General features: G+C 44.9%; 1 protein-coding gene across 1 annotated transcript in view; it reads left to right on the plus strand.

Moving 5' to 3' along the window:
* Window positions 1-1,393: 1,393 nt before the first annotated feature.
* The window catches only part of SLC25A22 (solute carrier family 25 member 22), a gene marked incomplete at its 5' end in the record, with an annotated part of 69,867 nt that continues 46,046 nt past the window's right edge, over window positions 1,394-25,214 (plus strand). The window contains one exon of the mRNA XM_081011565.1: window positions 1,394-1,730. The remainder of the gene's footprint in view (window positions 1,731-25,214) is intronic.

Here is a 25,214-nt window from a genome sequence, read left to right on the forward strand (position 1 = left end):
TCAACCAGGGGGGTCCGCGCAACATCTGGACACTCCCTAATCAGCCAAGACGGGCACGGATCAAGGAGGCAGGTGGTGGGCCTACCAACTTGGAGGAATCTATCCACATCAGTAGGGAGTATCCGATCGAAATGGTCCAACACTGGACCTGAAGTCAGTCTGGGGAATGTGCATATTTCTACTAGCTAATATGCATAATCCCCAACAAGTGCTGGGGTACGTGAGTATCTTGAGTGAATTTTGTACATTCTTTTGCCAATATGCATAATCGCCAATGTGCGTATCTCCAATGCATTTTATGCACTTTCTGAGCAATATGCACATTCTCTGGGCAATATGCATAGTTGCCAAGAAACACACCCTTGTTTTCTCTCTTCAGTTCAGAAGTGTGCAATCTGTGCATGTACACACACAACCTCAGCTGTGGGTATAAGATGGTTATCTGGGGAGGGGAGGCAGTATTGAGAGTGGGGTATTTAGGCTGAATCCTGACTTCACTTACCTGGGAGTAAGCCCCATTTAATTAATTAGGAGGATTTACTTCTGAGTATACATTTGTTGTTGTTTAGTCGTGTCCGACTCTTCGTGACCCCATGGACCAGAGCACGCCAGGCACTCCTGTCTTCCACTGCCTCCCACAATTTGGTCAGACTCATGTTTGTAGCTTCGAGAACACTGTCCAACCATCTCGTCCTCTGTCGTCCCCTTCTCCTTGTGCCCTCCATCTTTCCCAACATCAGGGTCTTTTCCAGGGAGTCTTCTCTTCTCATGAGGTGGCCAAAGTATTGGAGCCTCAGCTTCAGGATCTGTCCTTCCAGTGAGCACTCAGGGCTGATTTCCTTAAGAATAGATACATTTTATCTTCTTGCAGTCCATGAGACTCTCAAGAGTCTCCTCCAGCACCATAATTCAAAAGCATCAATTTTATACATAGTATACATAGATTGCCTTTTAACTGACCTTTAGATTCTCCAGGATCCCAGGTAACTGATTGATGCATGCAGACTAATCTTATGCATAAAGTTATTTCCACTGATTTCAAGGCGACTTGCTCCCAAATGAGTGCCCATACGATTGTAGGCTTATTCCCTACCTTTTTGCAAACAACGTCTTATTTTCTTAATACGTTGGTTGCAAGGGGGAAACCAAAAGAATTCCGAAAAATAAGGGCGATCTTTATGCAAAGCGTCGATTAGGAAGCCCAAAGTTTCTCCCTAACTTTGCTTTCCCCCGCCCCCTCGGCGAGATTTTTTATTTCTCTCGTGTGTGATTTTCGCAGGCTGCGAAATCTGACCTCATCCGCGAACGGGCGTGTCGTGACGTCAGCGGGCGGCCGCCTCCCGCTTCTGACAGCAGCAAGCAGCAGCAGCAGCCCTGGACCGGTGATGGGAGGAGTGAGTCCTGTACGAAGTAGGGGAGAGTTTTGACGCGGGCGCTTTCACGTGAGCCCTCCTGGGGCTGGAAACTATTGTGCGGAGCCCAGAGAGAGAGTGGCAGCAAGCGGGGAAAGTGGCTGCCATTGCGCGCAGCGACCAGAGGCGGCGGTGCCGAGCTGGCGCTGGGAAAGAAACTGCACGGACATCCTGGTTTGTACCACTTAAAGGAACAGCCAGAGAGTCGAGGGAGGGAAAGAGCGAGCGAGCGAGGGAGCAGCCAGCCAGCCATAGACTCAGCCAGATCGGTGCTTTCCCGGCTGTTTCCCGACAGAGGCGGAGCGCCCCTACGGCTCGGTGAGTGCCCTTGGTTCCTTTTCGCTCCCTTCCCTTGCTGCTCTGGGATGCCAGATGGGCTGTGGGGATGTGGGGAGCGTCATCTGCCCCACGCTTCCTCGCAAGCTTCCTCGCTCCAGCCCCAAGGGCGGGCTGGCGGGCGGATGAGCGCCTGGAATTGTTCCGCTGAGCGTTATTGTGAATGGTTTGCCAATGCAGCCGGGGTTGCAACCCTTCTTCGCCCTCCGTCCCTCCCTCCGTTGCATGGTGAGCTGGCGCGGCGCGGCCGGTTGCAACCCGGCAGGGATTAGCCTCCCACCTAGTGCGCGCGTGTCCTTCCCTCCTGCTCAAATGCACGGCGAAACGGCAGGATTAAAGCCGCGGCGCCCGCAGGGAACTCCGCTGCGAGGAGGGCGTCTTCTCGGCCAACTCCACCCGGGAGATCCTGCTCTTCCTTCCTTCCTCCCTCCCTCCATCTCCAACCCCCCACCCCCGAGGGAGTAGGGATCTGTTGCATCATGCCCCCTTTATCTTTACTACATCTCCACCCTTTCCCTTGGAGCAACCGGAAAGTTTGACTGGAGCCCAGCGTTCTCCTCAGCCATATGGGGAGCCCCGCTGCACCCCTCGGGAGCGTGACCACGAGCCCCTTCCTGTATCCTCCCCGTATCTGGCTGCGTTGCCTAGCCTGACTTTTGAGCACTGGGGCGGCGGGGAAGTGCCCGGAGCTCAATACTGAAGCGTTGGGGGCGTGTGAGGTCAATAGGGGGGAAGAAGAGGGCAGTTGCTCTGCGCTTGTCTGGGATGCTCCACGCTCTGGTCCTGCGTGGGCTTAACTTTTCCCCTCAGCCCCGCCGCGGGGCTCCCTCTCGAGGCGACGCGCCAAAGCGGCCGCGTGACCTCTTCACCTGCTCGCCCCTGAGCCTGGCTTCCGATAGCGCGACCTTTGATTTAGCGCTTGAGGGGTGCTCCTTTATGAATGCTGCCAGTGACCCTGGAAACTTCGTGGCGGAAACATAAAGAAATGCCACCTTGCTGCTGTTTCAACCCAGTGAAAATGCAGGGACTCTTGTTGCCCTCCCCTCTCCTTGGGCTACTTAAAGTGTTTTTAAGCATCTTGGTGCCCAGCAGTTTGATGTGGATACTGGACTGAGCAAATGCCTTCTAGATTCCGCCCCCCCCCCTTGCAGAAGCAGTGCTCGCCCTCCAACCTTGTTCTCCAGCAGGGCAGCCTCTTGTTGTGCCGCCTCCTACATGCTGGAAGCAGCGTGGCAGATTCTCAGGCCAAAGTCTCCACCTCCTCTGAGGGAGACGGCAGCCTCAGCCTGCCAGGACCAATCAAGCTGCATGAAGCTTCTCTCTCTCTCTCTCTCTCTCTGTGTGTGTGTGTGTGTGTATCTGTCTATCTATCTACACACATACACACACATTTTTTTTTGAAACAACAGGGCAAGATACACACTCCAGCTGATACACAGAATCAGAGGTGACCACAGTATGTTGACAAAGGACAAATTTGTCATCGTCAACAAATCTCCACATATCCTGAAGGACTGAATCTGCTCACTTAACTTGATTTCAGCGCTATAGGCCTGAGTGGTTTGTAACTGATCTCCCTGTCAATATATAAAAATGGTGTGAGCCTTGTGGTAGGTCAACTCCGAATATTAAGGCAGGATGGTGCACATGATCTCAGACTCATCATCCAAAGCTTTTGTTGGGATTCACTGATAAAGGCTCCTTTTCCTAGTCTGCTGCTTGTGAAAAGAGTATTTCCATCCTGAGAGTATTGCTGCCCTAAGCATCACTTGGGTTCAGCCACAGGGTTCAGCCGCCTTCCATCCTATCCAAATGGGCATTCTCAGGGTGATTTTCCAAAAACGTGTCCATGAAAAACAGGCCTCTGAAAGCTATGCAATATGTTTGCTTTGGTGTGTGTGTTTGTGTTTGTTTGTTTTATATTTGCTTACATTTTCTAGCACAGGTTTGGCACTGGATTAGAATTTGATCTTCGCTCTGCAGCTCCTCTGCCATATATGACCTTAGGTATCCCATCTGATTCGGTGTTGTCATTCTCTTGGCTTGCTTTGATTTGAGCTCCTGCAGCACCTAGCACAAAAAGAGGTTGGTCAATTATCTGGCTTCTGCTCACCCGTGGGGTAGCTGCAGCGAACGAGATGCTCAGAGACTTTGTAGACAGATGGCTGGGTTATAATTTTTAAACAAGGCAGTATCCTTGCCATAGGCCATTCATTAAAATGAAGCGATGAATAATACATAAGTTGCCACATCTTTCTTAGAGAGGGGCCTGATGTGATGAACTCATTTCTCTAGCTTTATGCTTTCCTTATCAACTTATCTTGGCAGCATAGAAAAGAAAACACACATATAAGTTTCCTAATATAGTTGTTCAAAAGGAAATTAATTTATGCATTTATTCCATTTATTTAACATTGTCTGTCCTGCACAGAGCTTTGAGTGGCATATTTGGGAGTCATTCCACACACCCCTTCCATATTTTATCCTTGCAGCAGCCCTTTGAGATAGGTTAGGGTGAAATGCTAACTTATCCAAGATCACTAAATGACTATTATGGTTGAGTAGGGATTTGAATGCAGGTCTTCCTAATCTGTATCTGGCATTGTGGCCCAGGTTTCTTCTTCTGAGCTGTTGAGCCACTTCCATGTATTTCTTCCTCCTTTAGGATTATTACCCCATAAAAACCAAGAAATACAGCTTCCTCCACCGGTTTGTCTCTGGGCTAAAAAAAGTGTAGTCTGCTGAATTTAGTTCTATACTGTATCTGTTAATATATGAAACTTTGAAAGTGCAATGTACAGTAAGACTAAGGAGACTTGCGTATGTTTTTACAAAAAATGAACCACTGCTACTTGAAGATCCCATGAATCTGTGTAATCCAGTGAATGAAATGGTTTGTGTACATTTGGGTTTCCAGTGTATGTCCAAGCATAGGCTTCCTAGGTGTGATTGCTGGTAGGCTACTATCCCTTGGTCCCAATTTCTCATCTGTGAAATGTGAATAACAGCAACCTTCACCTCTCAGGACTGCAGAAGAACTAAATATTCAAGACCGTAAAGCAGGGTCTCCTGCTGTTGCTGGACTACAACTCCCGTCTTCCCTAGCTAGCAGGAGCAGTGGTCAGGGATGATGGGAAATGTAGTCCAAAAACAGCTAGGGACCCAAGTTTGGGAAACCATGCTGTACAGTATTTCCCATGCTGCTACCACAATCCTAAATATGCTGTTCTTTGCATTAATGGAGAAAGTGTGCTAAGGAACGAAGTGCTGTGTGAATAGTTACTAATAGATCTGAACCAGCATAATCAAACAGAGAGTAGGGATCAATCTAGACACTGTTTTGCTTATTTGAAAAATGCTTTCCTAAGGCAACCCCCCTCCCTACACAACCACACACAAAGCAAAGCTATAAAAGTAAAGTTAATTACAAATGTGATTGCTCCAATGGCAAAGTTGCCAGTTTAGTGCCTTCCTTGCTTGCCAGTTTAGAAAGTGATCTTACAACGGTGGGTTCATTTGCTTGCATATTCCGGGATTTTGTGCAATACTGGCCTTCTATACATAATCACTAAAGGAGAACTCTGACTTCAAACTCTCTTAAAAGTTGGGTACATGCAGTTAGAGTGTGCAGAGGCACTGATTTTGAGATATGTGTGGTAGGTTTTTCCAAAGTACATTAGTTTATATAATCCCTTTTCCTGGAGAGCATTGCACAATATTGCCCTTTAAAGGAGGCCAAGCAAAGGGGGGATGTTTGAGCTGAAAAATGAAAAAGCTAAGAAAGAACCATGGTACAGAACTGCAAATAAAATAAAGTAAAATAAAACAAAAAATAAAACAAACCCTTGAAACCAAGAATGCACAAGATGGCTGAAATTGCAAATGCTACCAAATGTCAAATAAAATGCAGGCTGTAGTGGTATTGGATAAATAGCACTTTGATGAGGGAATTGTCCTAAGTAAATGGCATTTAATTTAAGCACTAGTCACAGATGACAAGATGCTGTGTGCATTGAAAGAGGATTAGGTAAATCAACATAGAACCAAAAGGTCTACCAGAAGGGGGAAGCTCCCCTCCTCTGCACCCAGTTTCGAAATGAAGCAGGTTGCTGTTGCAGGAGGGACAGAGCTCTCCACCTCTTCTCTACCAAATCGCCAATGGGCTGGCAACATAGGCAGGCCTATTTACCAGGCTTTATTAATAGAGCTCCATTTTGACCTTGATATCAGGCTACATCTTCACATGCAGCAGAGTGAGGTACGAATCAGATGGTAGAATGGACTGTGCTATGTCAGGTTGTATGTGGCGAAATCACGCTTTGAATGACCCCCTATGTCAATTTCCCCTGCAAATAGAAGGCTAGCATGGCAGGGAGAGAGGGTTGGGCTTGAATCTTCCTCCCTAAGCTGCTATTTTTTAATATTTGCAAGGAGATTTCTATGGTTTTTAAGATTCAGTATTTTATTTATTTACTGCACTCATATCCCACCCCCTCCTCTAAGGAGCTCAAGGTGACATGCATGGTTTGTTGCCTTCCTTTCCATTTTATCCATGTGAGGTAGGTTAGGCTGAATGACTGTGACTGGCCCAGGGTCACCTAGTGAGTTTCATGGTTGAGTGAAGATTTGAACCCGGGTCCTAGTCCAACACACTAAGCACTACAGCACCACTGGCTTTTTACCACTATATTCCACTACTGCAAGTACAGTGGTACCTCGGTTTACGAACTTAATCCGTTCTGGAAGTCCGTTCTTAAACCAAAGCATTCTTTCCCATAGCAGCGTGGGATTCAATTTACAAATGGAACACACTCAACAGGAAGTGGAACATGTTCTGCTTCCAAGGCAAAATTCACAAACCAAAACACCTACTTCCGGGTTTGCAGCGTTCTTAATCCAAGTTGTTCATAAATTAAGCTGTTCTTAAACCAAGGTACCACTGTAGGCTGAAGTGGTCCTATCTATTCTGCCTCTAGACTCCACCACCTCATTTGTCCATATATCTAGACCCAACCTTAAAATATCTCAGGCAAGATAAATGATACACCATTCATACAATAATTTTGCCTCCCAGTTTTGCTCCTTCCTTCTATCCAGAAAATTGATTGCCAAAGTATTAAGTAAAAGCAGATGCCTCTCCATAATGCAAGCAAGCAGACATGCTGGAATGCTGTTTCATCGTGTAAATTAAGACCATTGGATTAGATCAGGCATGGCCAAACTTTGCCCTCCAGATGTTTTGGGACTACAACTCCCACAATCCCTAGCTAACAGGACCAGTGGTCAGGGATTATGGGAATTGTAGCTCCAAAACATTTGGAGGGCCAAGTATGTCCATGCCTGGATTAGATGTTGGTGAGGTGTACATAGGTTCTAGGGGAAGCTACACAGTTGCTGTAAAGTCATTACCGTTTTTTCAAAGCCCCACCCCGAACATGCAGATTCCTTGATTTTATTTAGTTCCTTGTAATGTGCTCCTTTATGTTGCAGTGTTGATGTGCTATTGATTTGGTGGAGTACGTTTGGTAACTCTTTCTTTTTTAATACTAGCATTTTACTGCAGTGTTAGGCTGCCACAGGAAGTGCACATTGAGGGCAGCATATACAGTTCACTTCACACAGTCATGTGAGATGTGGGTGTGTAAGAAAGAGGAGAAAACTGTTTTAAGGGCACCCAGGGAACTTTATGACTGAATGAGCATTTGAACTCCGGTCTCCCCCACCTAACACCCTAACCACCATATCCCTTTACGCTAAGAACAAAGCCCTATGGAAGCGATAGACAACCTGTGGCCCTCTGGCCCCAGCCAGCATGGTCAGTGGTCAGGGATGATGGGAACTGTGGTTCAGTAGCACTTGGAAGACCACAGGTTTCCTATCCCTTCCTTGTGTTCTGCTATCCTAGTCTAAGAGTCAGAAGGAGGGGGGGATGACACAGTACTAGTACAAAATTATCAGCGTGGTTTTGCACCAGAGTTGCACCAATGGACCTGTTTTAAATGACGCTGCTGCACCATCATCCGGAGTGGCTCTAGATGAGTCAGATGTGGGGGTGGGAGGGGATTGAAGGGGGTGGGCTATACTTGTGCTTTTCCATGTGGATCATACAACAAATTAAAAACAGGGCAGATTACAACCACAGGAACAGGGTGGGCTTTGAAAACGCACATCTCGGATGTCAAAGGCCAGGGTAAAGAGGTGCGTCTTCAGCACACATGCAGGCCCCCCACTCACAATTTGCAAGGAGAGAGAGATCAAAATATTTCAGATAGGTTTCTTGACCTGCCAAACAATACCGATGGGCTTTGTAAGGTTAATCAGAAACCTAAAAACAAAATATAGCAAAGCAAAACAAAACAACAAACAAACAAAAACACCCACCACTTATAAAAAACAAATAAAGGTGGGGAGGGAAGTTGGGAGGATATGGGGTTGTATCCAACTAGATTCCTTTCCGAGTACACTCATAAAAATTAATGGACCTTAAGTTTGCCATGCCCATTAATTTCAGTGGATCTACCAAAATAGGCTACAACTGATACCCTGCTTCTGATAATATTGCATGAACTTCCATCTCTTGTTAAGTTGGTACACCAAAGATTCTGTTCCCTTTTGCAGACATGGAAGAGGGAGATGATCTTTTGCCCCCTTTCAATTACTTGTATAATATTTCAGCATTACTACAGAAGAAACGTGCTAGACTGTAATGAGTAAAGGTATCTGTACTCTTTATAACCAAGCTCACAAATTTACGTACATCACTTCAATTTTCAGCTTGCTGGAAAGATCTGTTGGAGCTGTTCAGGGTTGGGGAATCTGTGGCTTGTAGATCAGGGCTTCTCAAACTTTCCATCTCCATGGCCCACTTGAGACAGCTGAGGCCAACCAGTCATAAAAGGTTGGGACAGAGCCAGACACAAAATGGTGACCGTTTTTGGCATAATTGATTGACAATTACTGACATCACTTTCTACCGATGTCTTATCCATTCTTTGCCATCATTTGCTATCCATCATTTTCCTTGTGGCAATGAGTTCCATGGTTCTACTATCATCAAGCAGAGTGCAGACATTGACTCAGAGGTAGTTACCCGATTTTAGGCAGAATTTGCTGATCCAGAGGCTGCTACCACATATGCCACCCTTCACCAAACAGATGCCCCCCAGCTGTTTTGGACTAAAACTCCCATCAGCCCCAGCTAGCACAGCTGTGTTGGATGAGACTGATGGGAGTTGTAGCCCAAAACAGCTGGAGGGCACCAGCTTGGTGAAGGCTGGTATATGCACAAGCATCTTGGATTGAGTTAAAGGCCGGAGGGCTTTTACATTTTGCATTTTGATTCATTTTAATATCTCAGATTAGAGCAATGACATTTCATACTGAGTCATGACATCCTCTTTAATCATTCTGTTTTTGGTGGGTGCTTCTGCCTCTCCAGAAACAGCTCCATATGGCTGTGTGATGATGATTCATCCCAAGCTTTTGTCTAGCAGGATTCTGTGCATCCTGAATCTGTGAATCTAGCTGTGGTGTGTTTATCACAAATTCTTTGCTTCAATTCTCCATATATCATTCGGCTTTAAAGGAAAAGACGAAAAAGGGGGAAGTACCCACTATCTCCTTCGGATATTACTTTTTAGGCAGAGCAGTCCTATATCCCATTTATGTTTGTCCCAAACTTCCTAGTGTTTTTCATTCTCTCTCTCTCTTTGCCTGTCATTTCCTTGATTCTCGATGTCATGATATGCAACTGAAAAGTAGCTCTCTGTTCTCATAAGTTTCTACTGCAGTAAACAAACAGTTCTTTAATATGTCTGTGCACCAGTTCTTCTCTGCTAGAGATCCTGAAGGATCTCTGTGTATACTTTCTGGAACTGTTATAATTCTCACTTCTGTTGTCATCTCTAAAGTTGAGAAGACAAAACACATTCCCATTAAATAGTATGTGAATTTAGTAGCAGAGAATTGAGGCCAGAGCCAGTTTTACCTATGAAACCATTATTTCTTGTCACAGGTTATATTTCCCACCTCTCAATCTCTAACGCCTTGGCTCAGACATTATGCCTAGCCATAGTTCACAACCCAAGCCATGGTTAGAAATTCCAAATGTACAAGAGGCAAACCATGGCTTATAGGTCATTTTCTTGTCATCTTCTGTTTTCTGTCCTCTCAGAATTCTGCTTTAATAAGTTCACTCTTGTCTCCATGGTGTAGCTTCTCTTAAGATGGAGCTATGGCCATAACTATGGTATGTCAATTTAAACACTTGACACAAACCATTATTTGCAAGCAAACTTCATAACCTTGTTTCAGATTCTACAGTGGTGCCCCGCAAGACGAATGCCTCGCAAGATGAAAAACTCGCTAGACGAAAGAGTTTTCCGGTTTTTGAGTCGTTCCGCAAGACGAATTTCCCTATGGGCTTGCTTCGCAAGACGAAACGTCTTGAAAGTTCTTGCGAGTTTGTTTCCTTTTTCTTAAAGCCGCTAAGCCGCTAAGCCATTAATAGCCGCTAAGCCGCTAATAGCCATGCTTCGCAAGACGAAAAAACCGCAAGACGAACAGACTCGTGGAACGGATTAATTTCGTCTTGCGAGGCACCACTGTAGTTAGTTTTTGCTGGCTGTTTATAAACAATGGTCCATTAGTTCAGGCACTGCACCAAACTTCCTTAATCCTGGTTTGGCACGATGTCTGAATTTATCCATGCAAATGAGTTGTCGTTCAGAGAAGAACCATATAAATGAACAACATGTTTGAATTGGTTCAGATGCAATATTTCCAGCTTAATAAATAATAATTTATTAAACCAGGAATTAGCATAGGTCCTTTACACTGAACACTGCCCTCAGTGCTTTGGCCCTGGCTTCTTTAAACTACAGATCCTATTTAAAGCACAGTTTCCATTATGTCCAATACAGGATTTCTTTTTCATTTTTAAATGTCAGTTGGCTAAATAGGACAGGAAGCCATTGTCTGAACCTGGTTCCAGGTCACAGAAAGATGTGAAGAAGGCCCATTCTTCATTCCCGGCTTAATAAACCATGGTTTATTAAGTCAGTAATGTTATGTCCTAACCAGCAGTCCATGTGCTTCAGGGCCCACTAGAGAGATGCTCTTGTTACTAGTGTATCAGATAATGATTCAGAAATGCTTGCCTTGGGGCAAATTCTATGTCTCACTGATTGTTGTTTACATTTCTGCATGTATCCAAAATTGTGCCACTGATTGATTCACAACACTGTTGTTGTCAGTTTGCACTTTATTTCAAAATTATGTTTTACCACTACTACTTCTATTTTTAGTGGCCTCCCTCTCTCTGCCAATGCAATCCACTGGGAAGAAGACCAGCCTCCCAGTTCACAGGTCCTTTTAACAGGGTTCCTTGTTAAGCCTGTTTGATTCACCAACTGTGGCAATTAGTTTTTATGGGAGCACTCCAAATCAGTTTGAAAAGTGGTGCTTGTATAAAACTGTGTCTCCGTTGACTGAAACCCTTTATTCATGTAGATTGTGCTTGCAAACAGTTTTATGGCCTGTTGGTCTGCAATTGGCTCTGCTTTACTCCACCTGCACACCAATGCAGTTTCTGTCAAGCTCTCGGGAGCTGGGGGCACTGAGCATCAGTACTGTTTTGCAAACGTACCGTATTTTTCGCTCTATTGGACGCAGTTTTTCCTCTCCAAAAATTGAGAGGAAATGTGTGTGCGTCCTATAGAGCGAATGCAGGCTTGTGCCATAGCCGCGCGCAACCCCTCCGGCAGGGAGAGGCTGCACGGGGCTATGGCTTCTTTAGCCCTGCGCAGCGTCTCCCGGCAAGGAGAGGCTGCACGGGGCTAAAGGGGAAGCCAAAACAGCGAGCGGGATGGATCCCGCTCGCTGCCTTGCCTGCTTCCATAGCTGCGCGCAATCCCTCCGCAAGGAGAGGCTGCACGGGGCTATGGCTTCTTTAGCCCCACGCAGCCTCTCCCAGCAAGGAGAGGCTGCATGGGGCTAAAGGGGAAGGCAAAACAGCGAGCGGGATCCATCCCGCTTGCTGCCTTGCCTTCTTCCATAGCTGCGCGCAACCCCTCCACAAGGAGAGGCTGCACGGGGCTATGGCTTCTTTAGCCCCACGCAGCCTCTCCCAGCAAGGAGAGGCTGCATGGGGCTAAAGGGGAAGGCAAAACAGCGAGCGGGATCCATCCCGCTTGCTGCCTTGCCTTCTTCTTTAGCCCCACGCAGCCTCTCCCTGCAAGGAGAGGCTGCACGGGGCTATGGCTTCTTTAGCCCCACGCAGCCTCTCCCGGCAAGGAGAGGCTGCATGGGGCTAAAGGGGAAGGCAAAACAGCGAGCGGGATCCATCCCGCTTGCTGTCTTGCCTTCTTCCATAGCTGCGCGCAACCCCTCCGCAAGGAGAGGCTGCACGGGGCTATAGCTTCTTTAGCCCCACGCAGCCTCTCCCGGCAAAGAGAGGCTGCATGGGGCTAAAGGGGAAGGCAAAACAGCGAGCGGGATCCATCCCGCTTGCTGCCTTGCCTTCTTCTTTAGCCCCACGCAGCCTCTCCCTGCAAGGAGAGGCTGCACGGGGCTATGGCTTCTTTAGCCCCACGCAGCCTCTCCCGGCAAGGAGAGGCTGCATGGGGCTAAAGGGGAAGGCAAAACAGCGAGCGGGATCCATCCCGCTTGCTGCCTTGTCTTCTTCCATAGCTGCGCGCAACCCCTCCGCAAGGAGATGCTGCACGGGGCTATGGCTTCTTTAGCCCCACGCAGCCTCTCCCGGCAAAGAGAGGCTGCATGGGGCTAAAGGGGAAGGCAAAACAGCGAGCGGGATCCATCCCGCTTGCTGCCTTGCCTTTTTCTTTAGCCCCACGCAGCCTCTCCCTGCAAGGAGAGGCTGCACGGGGCTATGGCTTCTTTAGCCCCACGCAGCCTCTCCCGGCAAGGAGAGGCTGCATGGGGCTAAAGGGGAAGGCAAAACAGCGAGCGGGATCCATCCCGCTTGCTGCCTTGTCTTCTTCCATAGCTGCGCGCAACCCCTCCGCAAGGAGATGCTGCACGGGGCTATGGCTTCTTTAGCCCCACGCAGCCTCTCCCGGCAAAGAGAGGCTGCACGGGGCTAAAGGGGAAGCCAAAACAGCGAGCGGGATCCATCCCGCTTGCTGCCTTGCCTTCTTCCATAGCTGCGCGCAACCCCACTGGCAGGGAGAGGTTGTGTGCAGCCTGTACGCTGCTCTTTGGGGCTGGGGGGGGGGGAAATATTTTTTTCCTTGATTTCCCCCCCTAAAAACTGGGTGCGCCCTATGGTCCGGTGCGCCCTATGGTGCGAAAAATACGGTAATTGAGACTTTGATATTTTAGTGGTGAGCAGAAAATGCTTTTTAAATGTCTTGTAGTGAAAGAAACGAAGGGATCCCTCCCAGCTTTCTCCCAGGAGAGGGAACGGTATTCACAAATTGATCAACTGATGGCCTGGATTTTGCTTTGGAAGGAAAGTACAGCCACTGTTGTCAGTGTGCTTGCATGTGACTCATGTGTGTGTATATATATATATATATTTGTGTATGCCTGGTATTCCAGAGCCTGATAGAGGGTGTTCTGCAACGTGAAGTACGTGATGAGGTTTCTCTGCAGTTGGATAATGGCTGAGGAGATCTGTGTGATTATTGTGCTTCTGTGTACATGCAGCCTTGAGCTGCTCTTTGCAGGCTGATCATGATAATCCATGGTCTGGAGCAGACGGGGTGGCACAGCATGCAGGCACGCACGCACGCACGCACTTGCAAGCATAGCTGTTTACCTGAAATAGGCATACAGCTGAACCATTGGGCACAGTGCTATTTTTCTAGAAAAAGAAGTGCCTCCCTTGTTCTCTTAGAAAATGTTTGCTCTTACAAATGCCTCCCTTGTTCTCTTAGAAAAGCAATGGCGCCCACCTGAGAGGTGCTTGAACTGGGTTCTGGTGGGTTCAGGCTGAAAAAAAGCCTTGGTTGGGTGAAGTCCCTTATATTACAAAAGGGAAGGGAGGAGTAAAGTGTCTGATTGAGATGATGTTTGGGTTCAGAAGAAGTGGGGAGGGAAGCGTGGGGGGGGGTTCCATGGGATGCCCAGTGTGGCAACTCAGTGGGAATGTAGAGGTGGTTTGCTCTGTCAGCTAAAAGGGCTGTAGAATGAAGCTGTTTCTCCTGAGCAATGTGTGCTTGACAAGAGAGATGGCCTTGGAGAAACTATAAATTATTCCTAGAGCTCTCTAGTGAGTGGGCCTAAGAATAAAGACCTGGGAGCAAGAAACCTTTAGTCATATCCTTTCTTTCCTGTCTCACTTTGATCTGTCATTGGACCTTTACTGCTTCATTTTGCAGCACAAACTGCCATGCTGTCCCCAAAGTGTATGAGCAGTTCCACTTTTCATTTACATGTTTTTTTGGCATTTTATTTGCCCAATCCCCCTATTGCAGGGATTGCCAATGTCACGTCCAGATACTGTGGACTACAACTCCCAACATCCCTGGCCATTGGCCATTCTAGCTGGGGCTGATGGGAGTTGCACTCGAAGCCTGCAACATGATAATCATCATGTTGGTTGCCCTGTCTTATTGGTTCAATTCTACACTTACTGGAGGGCTTCTAACATGCACACTGTGCTTACTTGGAGACCAAAGTGTCTGGGGGCGGGCGGGTGGAGAACCACTGTCTCCTGATGAAGTCAGTAGATCTGGCTGGGAACATTGGTTTCCTATCCTCACCCAATGGTTTCCTTGCAGTATCAATTCTGGCCACTTTCTGATGGCCTGCTTAATGAGCATTTAGCCTGATATGTTTGTGAGGAGATTAGATGATGATGCAGAGCATTTCTCCACAACTTTTCTTACCGCAAAAAGTCCAATCTTTTGTGGAATTGGGCTTGTTTTGCAAGAGTGTTAATTGCACAGCCCAAATTTGCCAGGGTGTGACTAAGCCCCACCTGAAAATAGTGAGAACCTGGAGGTACCCTTTTTACACTCCTGTTTACAACTGTGTAAATGTTAAGTTGTGGGTGAACATATCAGACGACACAGCAATTCTTCAAACAGCTCTTGTTTATTCAGAGGCCAGAACAGAACTGAACTGAAGGGCTCAGTCAGCCTGCTTATATAGAGCTCCAGTACAACGTTACTGTAGCAACTTTCTAAAACTATCCAATCACTGAACGTCACTTTCGATCCTTCATTTGCATAACTATCTACAGTATCCCTCTGCTGGCCCAGGGTGAGAACTTCAGTACATAACAGTAAACTAGGGTTTGTTTCCCTACCATTTTCTAACTGGTCTGGAAGCCTGTGCTATCAAATGAAATCTTACTTGTGTAATCAATAGTTGCCTTTGGGTAGAAGCATTTTATTTCGGCACTAATTCATTCTTCAGTACCATGTCAGCTGCTTTCCTCAAAACTGTTTATATTTAGAACAACATTCCCTCCATATTATGCTTCTTCTGATTCTAACAGCGCATAATGCGTCAGTATGTGGCTTAGTTTTCTGGAGATACCACTTTAAATGATCTGCACTCAAGAGTCTCATGTGTCTTTCATTATTCCATATCCATGCCAATTATGTTGGCAATGCCTTTCCTGGATATGCTGGGACCTTCTTAGAACCATCTGCATGCAAAGCAGCTGTTCTACCGCTAAGCTATAGCTTCTCTCCCCCCCTCCCCCAAGATCTGTGGCCACTGTGAGATCAATAGCAAATAATACGCTTCCGTGACCTTGAGATGGTTTGTATGGAATTTGTATATCCTGACTACGTGAAAGATAACATAACCAAGTCATTATCCCAATACTATTGGGATCAGCGGTTATAGTGATCTCTGGAGAGCTTAGCTTTCATGCCAATATTTTGAAAAGGGGATTGATATTTGTTAACTGTGAGTTCGACTGAACCAGAATTTGGACACCTCTGAAAGTTGGTGGTATGAAGGTAGAATAGCTGAAGGCATGAAATCAAGAGGAATGTAAGATTTGGGGTAGAGCTGAGGTAACCCCCAACTTAAACCTCCCAACTTAATGTTTGGTCAGACTTTAAGTTTGGTAAGCAAACCAGTCCACTTCTGAAGCCCCTAAGCACTTCCATGGATCCTGTTTGGATTGTAGGGGTGTTCACATGTTATATTCAACAAGCGTACAATACGTGTACACAATAGTTGAGCTGTATACACATACAGTTATTGTAATGTTCAATGGATGTAGAATGTGTGTACTCAACAATTGAGCTGAACAAATCAACCAGTGTACACTCTTTCTGAGATAAATGTCTTCCAGGTGGAAAAATCAAAATTAGAAACAGAACTGTTAGAACCCAAAACTAAAAATTTGTCAAGAATGTATAACTTGCTGTTGAAATGGAATACTCAGGATGAAACGGTTAAATCTGCTATGATTAAATGGGCACAAGATGTTGGACATAATATTATGTTCGCTGACTGGGAACAGTTATGGACCACAGGTATGAAGTTTACGGCATGTAATGCCTTAAGAGAGAATATTATGAAAATGATATACAGGTGGTACATGACCCCAGTCAAGCTTGCAAAAATTTATCATTTGCCCGATAATAAATGTTGGAAATGTAAAGAAACTGAAGGTACATTCTTTCACCTTTGGTGGACGTGCCCAAAGATCAAGGCTTTCTGGGAAATGATATATAATGAACTGAAAAAGGTATTTAAATATACCTTTCTGAAGAAACCAGAGGCCTTCCTTTTGGGCATTGTCGGCCAACTGGTGCCAAAGAAGGACAGAACTTTTTTTATGTACGCCACAACAGCAGCAAGAATACGCATTGCAAAGTATTGGAAGACACAAGATCTACCCACTTTGGAAGAATGGCAGATGAAGGTGATTGACTACATGGAATTGGCGGAAATGACTGGCAGAATCCGAGACCAGGGAGAAGAGTCGGTGAAAGAAGACTGGAAGAAATTTAAAGACTATTTACAGAAATATTGCAAAATTAAGGAATTTTAGAAGGATGTTGGATAGAAACTAAGAGGTTTTTAGCTGTAATGCTTTAAGAGATATGAAAAAAAAGGTTCGCAATTGGGTAAAAGTTTAATGGTAAGGATTTGCTGATCTAACAAACTGAACTGGAATACAAAGAAGGGAGGTATGAGGAAGTTCGGGGAAATAAGTGTAAGGAAGATAGGCTATGGAAAATTAATGTGTTTTTAACTTTTTTATTTTGTATGTTTCTCTTTATTTTTTTTTACTTTTTTGTTGTATCTTAAAAACTTTATACTTTTTTCTTTATTCTGTATTTTCATGTATTTTTTGAAACTTTAATAAATATTATTTTTTTTAAAAAAAAAGGAACTCTGATGGCTAAAAAGCAGTTTCTACCCATCCTGTTTGGATCATCTTTTAAAATCAGCAGAAAGAATGTTAAGAAAGACAAGGTCTTCTTTGTAGCATTCATTTAAACCAAATTAGCCATGGTGTGAACACTCTGCTTTTCCTGGCTCACTATTTGAGACTATACGTGGCTGATTCCATTTTGAAATGGGGTCAGCCAAAGACTCTTGGGAAAGCAAGATTTTAAAATATTTGTATGCTGCCCTTCACCTCACTCTATTTTAGGAGAGTTTGCTACAAAAATAGACGTATAATGACAAGACCAGAACAAAAATAGCAGATAAGATGCTAAAAGTGGCAACACGATTTTAAATTATTGGAATGTGTTCTTCATGAGATGTCTGAGGGATAGATGTGTTGGCACCATCAGCCCTCATTAGGGAGGCTATTCTATAACAGGGGCATCACTGCCAAAAAACAGCAACAACCCTCTCTCTCCCACTTTGACCCCCATCTCACCTCTGTTGTGGGATCCTGCTAGCAATAAGATCTGGACTAATTAGTGTAAAAGAAATCTTATATTAAATAATAATTAAATTGTATATTATTTTGCTTAAATATTTGTTTGCTATTTTCATAAGTTCATTTTAAATGCCGTGCACATTCTGTTTTTAAATACAGGTTGCTTCTTCATGTATATTTAGCATACTTCGCATGCTGATTCTCACTCCTTGTCCATCCATTCCATTCTGGGTCCCATTAACAGATCATACCGAGGGTGGGTTTGTTTGTTTTTTTAATAATAGGATTTTTAACCCTACACCTCTAAATATCCATTGCCTGCAGTCTGTTGTTGCTTAATGCAGGTTTGAGCCTGTTGGTGGCAGGGATCATGGAAGCAAAACGTTTTAAAGAAGCAGAGAATAAAAAATAATAATTTTGTGGACTTCCTCCCTGCTTTACTTCCACAAGTTGGTAGAAGTGGCAGCTCAGTACAAGGAAGCCTCATCCTAGAAAAAGTAAAGAGAGTATGAAGGGGAAAGGGAGGTTTGAAGATAGTATATGTTGTGCAAGACAATGCAACCAATATGTCAAAAAGTGTTTGTCAGACCCAAACCTGCTTTGACAGGACAGATGATATTTCCCAATTTAGGGAGTGGGCCTGGAGCAAGAGCATTAGACACCCCAGGCTTTGGGAGAAAAATTGGAAGTCTACTGCCTCATCTTGTGTAGTGCTGTTGTGCAACGGAGCGTAATATTGGGCTCATATGCCTTCAGCTGCCCCTATATATGCTCTGGTGCTGCAAACTACTGCTTCTGCTCATTTCTAGTAAAAGTAAATATTAACTATAATATGAGTCCATGGTCACTTTTCTGAAGGGGAAAGCTCAAAAGCTTTGCTTCCATTTTTACCTATTGGGGATTAATGTAATTAGTAGGTGCATTATTAGATCACTTAAGCACAAAGAACTTGTGTGCATGTCTAGTAACCGTCTTAAGTAACCCCATTAACAAATGACGGGGCAACTGGCCCACGCACTGAAGTAGATCAATCCCTATTACTTTAGTTGCTGACTCAAGGTTGCACAGGCAGAAAGAAACCTTGGAAGCTGTTTTAAGAATGTTCTGAGTACCAGTGGAGAGGAGAAAAAGTGGGTGCGTCGGTTTATTTTGTTTAAAGGATAACTTTGAGGGGATGCTGGAAAGAGGCACAAACCTTTTTGCATCGCTTAAAAAATACATTTTGTTTTTGTTTTGTTTTTTAAGTAGAAGAAATTGTAGAGCCCAAACAACCTTTTGGTATGTTATCCCAGAGGGAGAACCCAGAGGAATAGTCAAATGTTAAGGCTTTTTTTAAAAAAAGAAAAAAATGGCTGGAATAGATGAAATCTATTGGGGAGCCAGATGTGGCCTTCAGGTTAGGAACCCTTGCTCTAGGTTGTGAGAAAGTAAATCTGAAGGCCCCCCCCCCAGTTGGTTTGAAGGCACCCTTGTCAGGCTTGGAAACTGCCCCCAGCCACCCACATCCCCAGTTGACTAGAGTTGTGTTTGTCGGGAGGTACAGCCTCATGGACTGATGGTAGCCTATCAGGATTCTCTTCTGCGGAACCCTTTTCAAAAATGGGCTGTGCCAGTTGGGAAAAACTTCCTCTCACGATTCGTCACAGTTACTGTTGGGATGATTAATGTGGCTCTTTGCCACAAGGCCTTACTGACAGTCATTTTCTCTACTATAATACCATCAGTATATTCCCACTATAAAAGCTGCTCTCATGCAACTGACATTGAGGCTTGCTGCCGTAAAATGCAGTAAAGCACAAATGTATAGCTGCATCCCTTGTTCCTGTCCCTTTCCCCACCCCTCTGTTGTCTTTCACATGATCTAAACTGCAGCTGCAAGTTCTTTGGGCCAGGAACATGCCTCACTGCTTGTGTCACTACGTAAAGTGCCTTATCTGTCAGTGGTGCAATTACAATGGGTTGCTATGCTGCAGCTGGGATTATTTTTTTAATATGCCAGTGGGGTATCTTTCCATACTGTTTCAGGTAGAGTTGCAGATACACATCCATGCCCACAAACAGTAAAAGTACTACCGGTATGTAAAGAATCTCAGTTTCTCTGGGTTGTTGCTTTCAAGGAAAAAAGGTAGGGGTGCTCTCTTAAGTGGTTTATCGTTTCAAGACATTACCTTGGAAAATATTATCTTATTACCCAAGGGAAAGGATGAACACAGATCTCATGACATCCTGCAGGTTTTTGGCAAAGGGTCAAGTTCACAAACAGCCAAAGGCGGCATCCTTCTTCTCTAGAAAGATTTCTGGCTTAGAGATTGTAAAACAACACTTTCCCTTCCTTGAGGTTTTTTTTTTTGGGGTGGGGAGGTAATTTGAGTTACATTTCTGAGTCTACATGCCTAATAGTGTGTGTGTGTGTGTGTGTGTGTGTGTGTGTGGTTTCTGTGGGATTCTAAATAAGTAAAGCTAGTCTGCACTGCATGCTCTGATGTAAGCCTTCAGTGAGAGTAGATCAGGGACCTAGCTGGTGGAAATGCAATAACAAAGCTGAGCTTCTGCCCTTAACATTTGTTTAGTTTTGCTCATGTGACAGGAAAAAGAAGACTTCAACAAGCAGAGACTGTGATAGGTGGCCTAACCTTGTTTGTTCTTTTTTGTGATGTACTTGTTGATATGCCTGTGGGTTAAGTATGCTTGTACGTGTCTTGCATCAGTTCTCACTCTTAAGAGCATAAAATGCTAAAAGACTGAAGTGTGTACCGATTCTTTTTAAAAAACCCGTTGATACACTCCACAGTTGCCAAGCTGCTCTGAGGGGAGAAAAGAGGTACTGAATGGGGAAGATGGTGGTGTAGGAACGTGCAAGCATTTGTGTTTCATAGAACACTTCACCACTGGGCAGAATGGAAAGGTTGCTTATTTTCAGGCCTGTATATCCCATAAGTGGTGGCTGCTAAACCTGAGTTCTCTTGATGCTCACATTCCATCTATGAAGAGGAATAACAGCAATGCTCTGTCTTCCTCCTTTTGCTTGCCTAAACACAGGAGCAACTTGCTATGTTCACAGAGGGAAGGAAATCTTCCTGCGCTTTCACTATTAGCAATTAAACTCTAGTCCTATAAAAACATATCACCTAATGTTCACCCACCACCTATGGAACATTGATCCTGGAAGCAATCTTGCTTGTATCATAGTAGTTATTACCTCTGCTGCTAATTATTGCGGTTTCTTAGTTTCTTGATAGTCCAAAACATCTCTGGCAGGAGCTGCTGGCATTTGGTATGCCCGTGGTATTCTCAGAACAGAGAGATAGAGATAAGGCCCCAGGTGAACCATGTGCAGTGTTTGCAAATTTGCTGCCTAATTTGGAGTTAGGCTGTGTAACAAGGTTGCACTCTTTTTTCCTATAGCCTTTATTTGCTGCATTAGAGGTGTGTTTCTACTGACTAGCTGCCGAGCGTGGATCAAAATGGGGAAAACGAAAAGGCTTAACTCTTCCCCCAAAGAAAGAAATCTTCAGCTCTGTGTATCTGTCAAAAAAATAGCAGCTACTGATTAATTGGTATTTGCCCCTATCAGATAAATTGCAAATTACTTGCTCCCATAACCCTACCTTCTATAAGGAAAGGAAAGGTAGCTGTGCAGATATGAATAGGGCATTTCTAGGTTTCTACCCGCCATGCCAAAAAGCAATGAAAGATCCTTTCTTGGCTCTGGCAAGCGGCTCTTGGCACACTGTGCCATACTTATTGCCAGGAGGGTGTGTTAGGAAGCAGCAGCAGCAGTAGTTCAAGAGCATGAGAGAAAGAGGCTCCCATTTGGACTGTGTCGCTTAAGGTTTGCTTTATTTCAAGCATTTATGTCCTGCCTTGAATGGCAGCACCCAAAAATGTGCATTGGGAAAACGGTGAGCATTGGGTGCCTGCTGCAAAACATGCTGGCTGCAGTTTGCTTTGTGTAACATTGGAGGCCCTCAAATTATTCTCTCGCTCTAAATGAAGAGCTCATGGGTTGGTGGAGAATATTTAATATATATATATTTAGTTTGCTTCCAAAGGTGGTGTTAGGAGTGGGGAACCCATGACCCTCCAGGTGTTATTGAGACTCTCAACTGCCCATCAGCCATGGACCCCACAGCCAACATTCATGGGAGTTGTAGTCTAGCAACATGTCCCCCAAAGGACATAAGTGCATAGTACCTGGCACCTGGCCCATCGTAATGCATTTCATTGCGTCTTCTTGAAATTAACTGACTCACGGTAGAGAGAGAGAGAGATGATTATGATGATGCTTTTGGTGGTTTCTTGCCTGCCTGCTGCCTGATTAAAAGGGATATGAGTCATTGAAAACTGTATAGGTAAGTGCTGGCTTTAGTAATAGCTGATACTGGCCTTTTCTCCCCTCTGGGCTTTTAGTGGAATTGCTGCATACCTGTCCAAATAACAATACAAGAGGCAACAAAACACCTCAAGAGACAGGGGAGGGAGGGCGGTGAGGAAGAAAATGAAACGAAAGTCCTGAAAATGAGAGAAGCTCTGTGTTACTGGACCAGCTTTACTGTCTACCAGGCATGTCCAAAGTCCGTTTTGGGGGTCTAATCTGGTCCGCTGGTCAGTTTAATCCGGCCCCTGTGGCAGTTTATTTCCTGGGGTAAAATCCAAAAAAACCCCTCAAGAACTTTAATCCCCCAAAAAAGCACAACAACTTTGGGGTAAAATCATAAAAAAGCTCCACAACCACAATAAAGGTCAACAATTTTCGTCGGCCCTCATGGCCCTTCACTTCATCAAATCTGGCCCTCTTTGAAAAAAATTTGGACACCCCTGTCAGTATAGTTGGGCCCAATGACAGACACATGAGTCAGTTAGCCTTCCAGATGCTAAACCTACGATCTCCATACTGGCAAAAACCCAAAGCTTAGCAGGAGCTGATACAGGGACTTTGGAGGATGTCCTTCAATCCCTTTTGTTTTCAGCAAGCATCTCCTACTGTCTTGGTGACAGCTTTCTCCTGGCAGCTGGGATTTCACCTTAGAGGTGGTGCAACTTCTCTCCTTCTCTCTCCCCTGCATCCCCAAACACACATTTACGTGATGCAAACTAAGACTAGAGGCAACATTCTGCTTTGTTTAAACTTGTGCTTCTTTTCCGAAGCACCCCCCACCCCAGGGGAGACTCAGATGAGCACATGCAGTCCCCAAGAAACAGTTATCTCCTAAGGCTGCTGGAAACTGTTTGCTGGTGAGGCAATCCAGGGCTCCCTGCCAGAAAGAAGGATTTTTCTCCTAGGCAGTGCTCCTGAAGCACTCTCTCTTTCTTTCAGATGAAGCAGCCAGTTTTGGGCAGAACTGTATTTTGTTACTAATGGGGAATGAATGGGACCTTTCATGCCTATGGGATGCTGCCATGGCTGCACCATATTCCCACAAAGTGATGAACTGGAACATGTTGATCCTCTTCCTTCCCCCTTCCCAAACTCTTCAAGGCTTCTTGAGGTTTCTTTTAATGATCTTTCAATGCTGTTTGAATGTATTAAACACCGGCTATGCTGTCTCTGCTCACAAGGCCCCCAGTGCCCAGAAAGGCTGTGCTTTGTCTATTAAAAAAACCCCAATATGCACGTTTCTGTCCAAGTGCTTTGCCTTGGCCCTTGATGATGAACACAATGCCTTTAAAAGCAGCGCTGTTCTAAGACATTTTGCTGCCTGAAGTGGAGTCCAAATGTAACCCCTCCTGCTAGGAGCAATACAGCACTTTTTTTAAAAAGAGAGTTATTTTTGCACAATTCAGGTGCCTCCTCCCTCTATCCTCCCTCTCTCATGGTACTACCTAAAGTAGGCCGCTTTCCTTTGCTGAATGGTGGTGGTGGGGGTTCGCAGGAAATGAGAGGATGTGGCTCCTATATCTTTTAATAACTGTGTGCTAGAGGTGCAGCTTGTAATCCTAGCAACACAGCACTTCCCCATAGCTGCCTCTTCTACAGCTGGCCATGCAGGCTGAAGGGCAAGACCGGCACTGTTTAAAAGGAAAAGGCTGGTAGAATATCTGTGTTGCCTGCAGAAGCTCTCAGGTTCAATGCCCAGCAACTCCATTTAGGGACTGAACCAAGTGGAAAGCTATAGTCAAATGGCCAATGCAATTGATGGAGTTCTTGAGACATTCCATTGATCCTTCCATACAGTGTCCTTTATTGCATATTGAAAGTGAAAAACATAGTGTGATTAGCTCTCCCTCCCTCCCCTCCTCTTTCAAACAGCGAAAAATTATTTATATATGTAACCGGCTTTATGCTCTCCTTCTTGCTGAGAAAATTGACTATTTTCCAATGCTGCTCAGTTGGAAGAGTGCTGTGCGAGTCAGAAATTTGCAGACTGACAAAGCTTTTAAACTCAGCCTCTTTCATCCAGCTAGAGCTACAGTTACTTGGAACATTTTTCAACAATGTAGCTTTTGCTGGGCTCTGCTGTTTGAGACTGCATGTTTGAATGTTCCTTGCTCGTACAAAATAAAAATAAAAAAATTCTTGCCCATACTAAACTAGTAGTTTGTTAGAAAGATGGCTGGTCTGGCAAACTTTGTCCTGTCATGCTAGTTTTGTGCAGGCAGGAATAATAATAATAATAATAATAATAATAATAATAATAATAATACAAGAAAGCATTTGATTGTGGGCTCCCCCATCTGCTGTCAGAAATGGTTGCAATCCAGCAAAAGCTTCACTATGTTAATGTTTGTGTGTGTGTGTGTGTGCTTCAGTTTACAGTCTCTGCAGCTTGAAGGATATGCCAAGCTGAATGTCTGCTTTTCCCTAGTAGGCACAAAGAGTGGTTCAGGAAGCAGTATACATGATATATTTCCTTTCACCCATGAGCGTGAATATTATTTACCAAGTTGTTCCTCTGTCTACAGTATGAACTTCTGGCCTGATTTCATCTACTCTCTGTGTGCATTCTGATGTACTTAGAGAGCTCTTGTTACCCACAAGGAAGCTCTGTGCGCACATGGCAACACCCGTGGGTCTCTAAGCAGAGAGGCTATTGCTGCACAGCTGCTACCTGTTGCTTGGAGACTGCCTGCCTTCAAAATGGGCTCTTGTGTGTGTTTCCCATTCGTTGCCTGAATTCTGGCAGCTCTTCCATCTGCTCCCTTGAACACGGAGAGATTTGTGGAAGGGGAAGCAAAATTCTACCTATTACTAGTAATTTAAGTCTTCTGGCCACTTCACTCCATGGTGCCCTCCCTGTCTCATTTCCTCTGGAGAAGACCAGTGACACACTCCCTGATGTAACTGGGAGCAGCTTCAGTGGATGCTCCCCCCCGCCTTTCCAGGTATCGGCAACAATGAATTAAATAGATTGCTGGCATTTATTTCATGTTAAAGCTGTACCTTTGCCCCAATACCATGACAGGGTTTTGCAGTGCAAACTACATGTTTTGTGCTGAGTTTTTCACCTGTCTGAGCACTCTGCCCTCGTGGTTACAGATTCCTCTTACAAACATTAACCAAGAGCGAGCAGCAGAAGTCATCTTTGTATATTAGTGGGTTGTTGTTGTTTTTAAATAAAAACGACCTCCCTTTGTCCTTGCGTTGTGTTCTTAGAGGACCAAAACAGAAGGCATCCATTTTCCTTTAGTTGTGTCAA

The sequence above is a fragment of the Podarcis pityusensis genome (genome assembly GCF_964106645.2).
Source record: "Podarcis pityusensis genome assembly, chromosome: 1".
Classification (NCBI taxonomy): Eukaryota; Metazoa; Chordata; class Lepidosauria; order Squamata; family Lacertidae; genus Podarcis; species Podarcis pityusensis.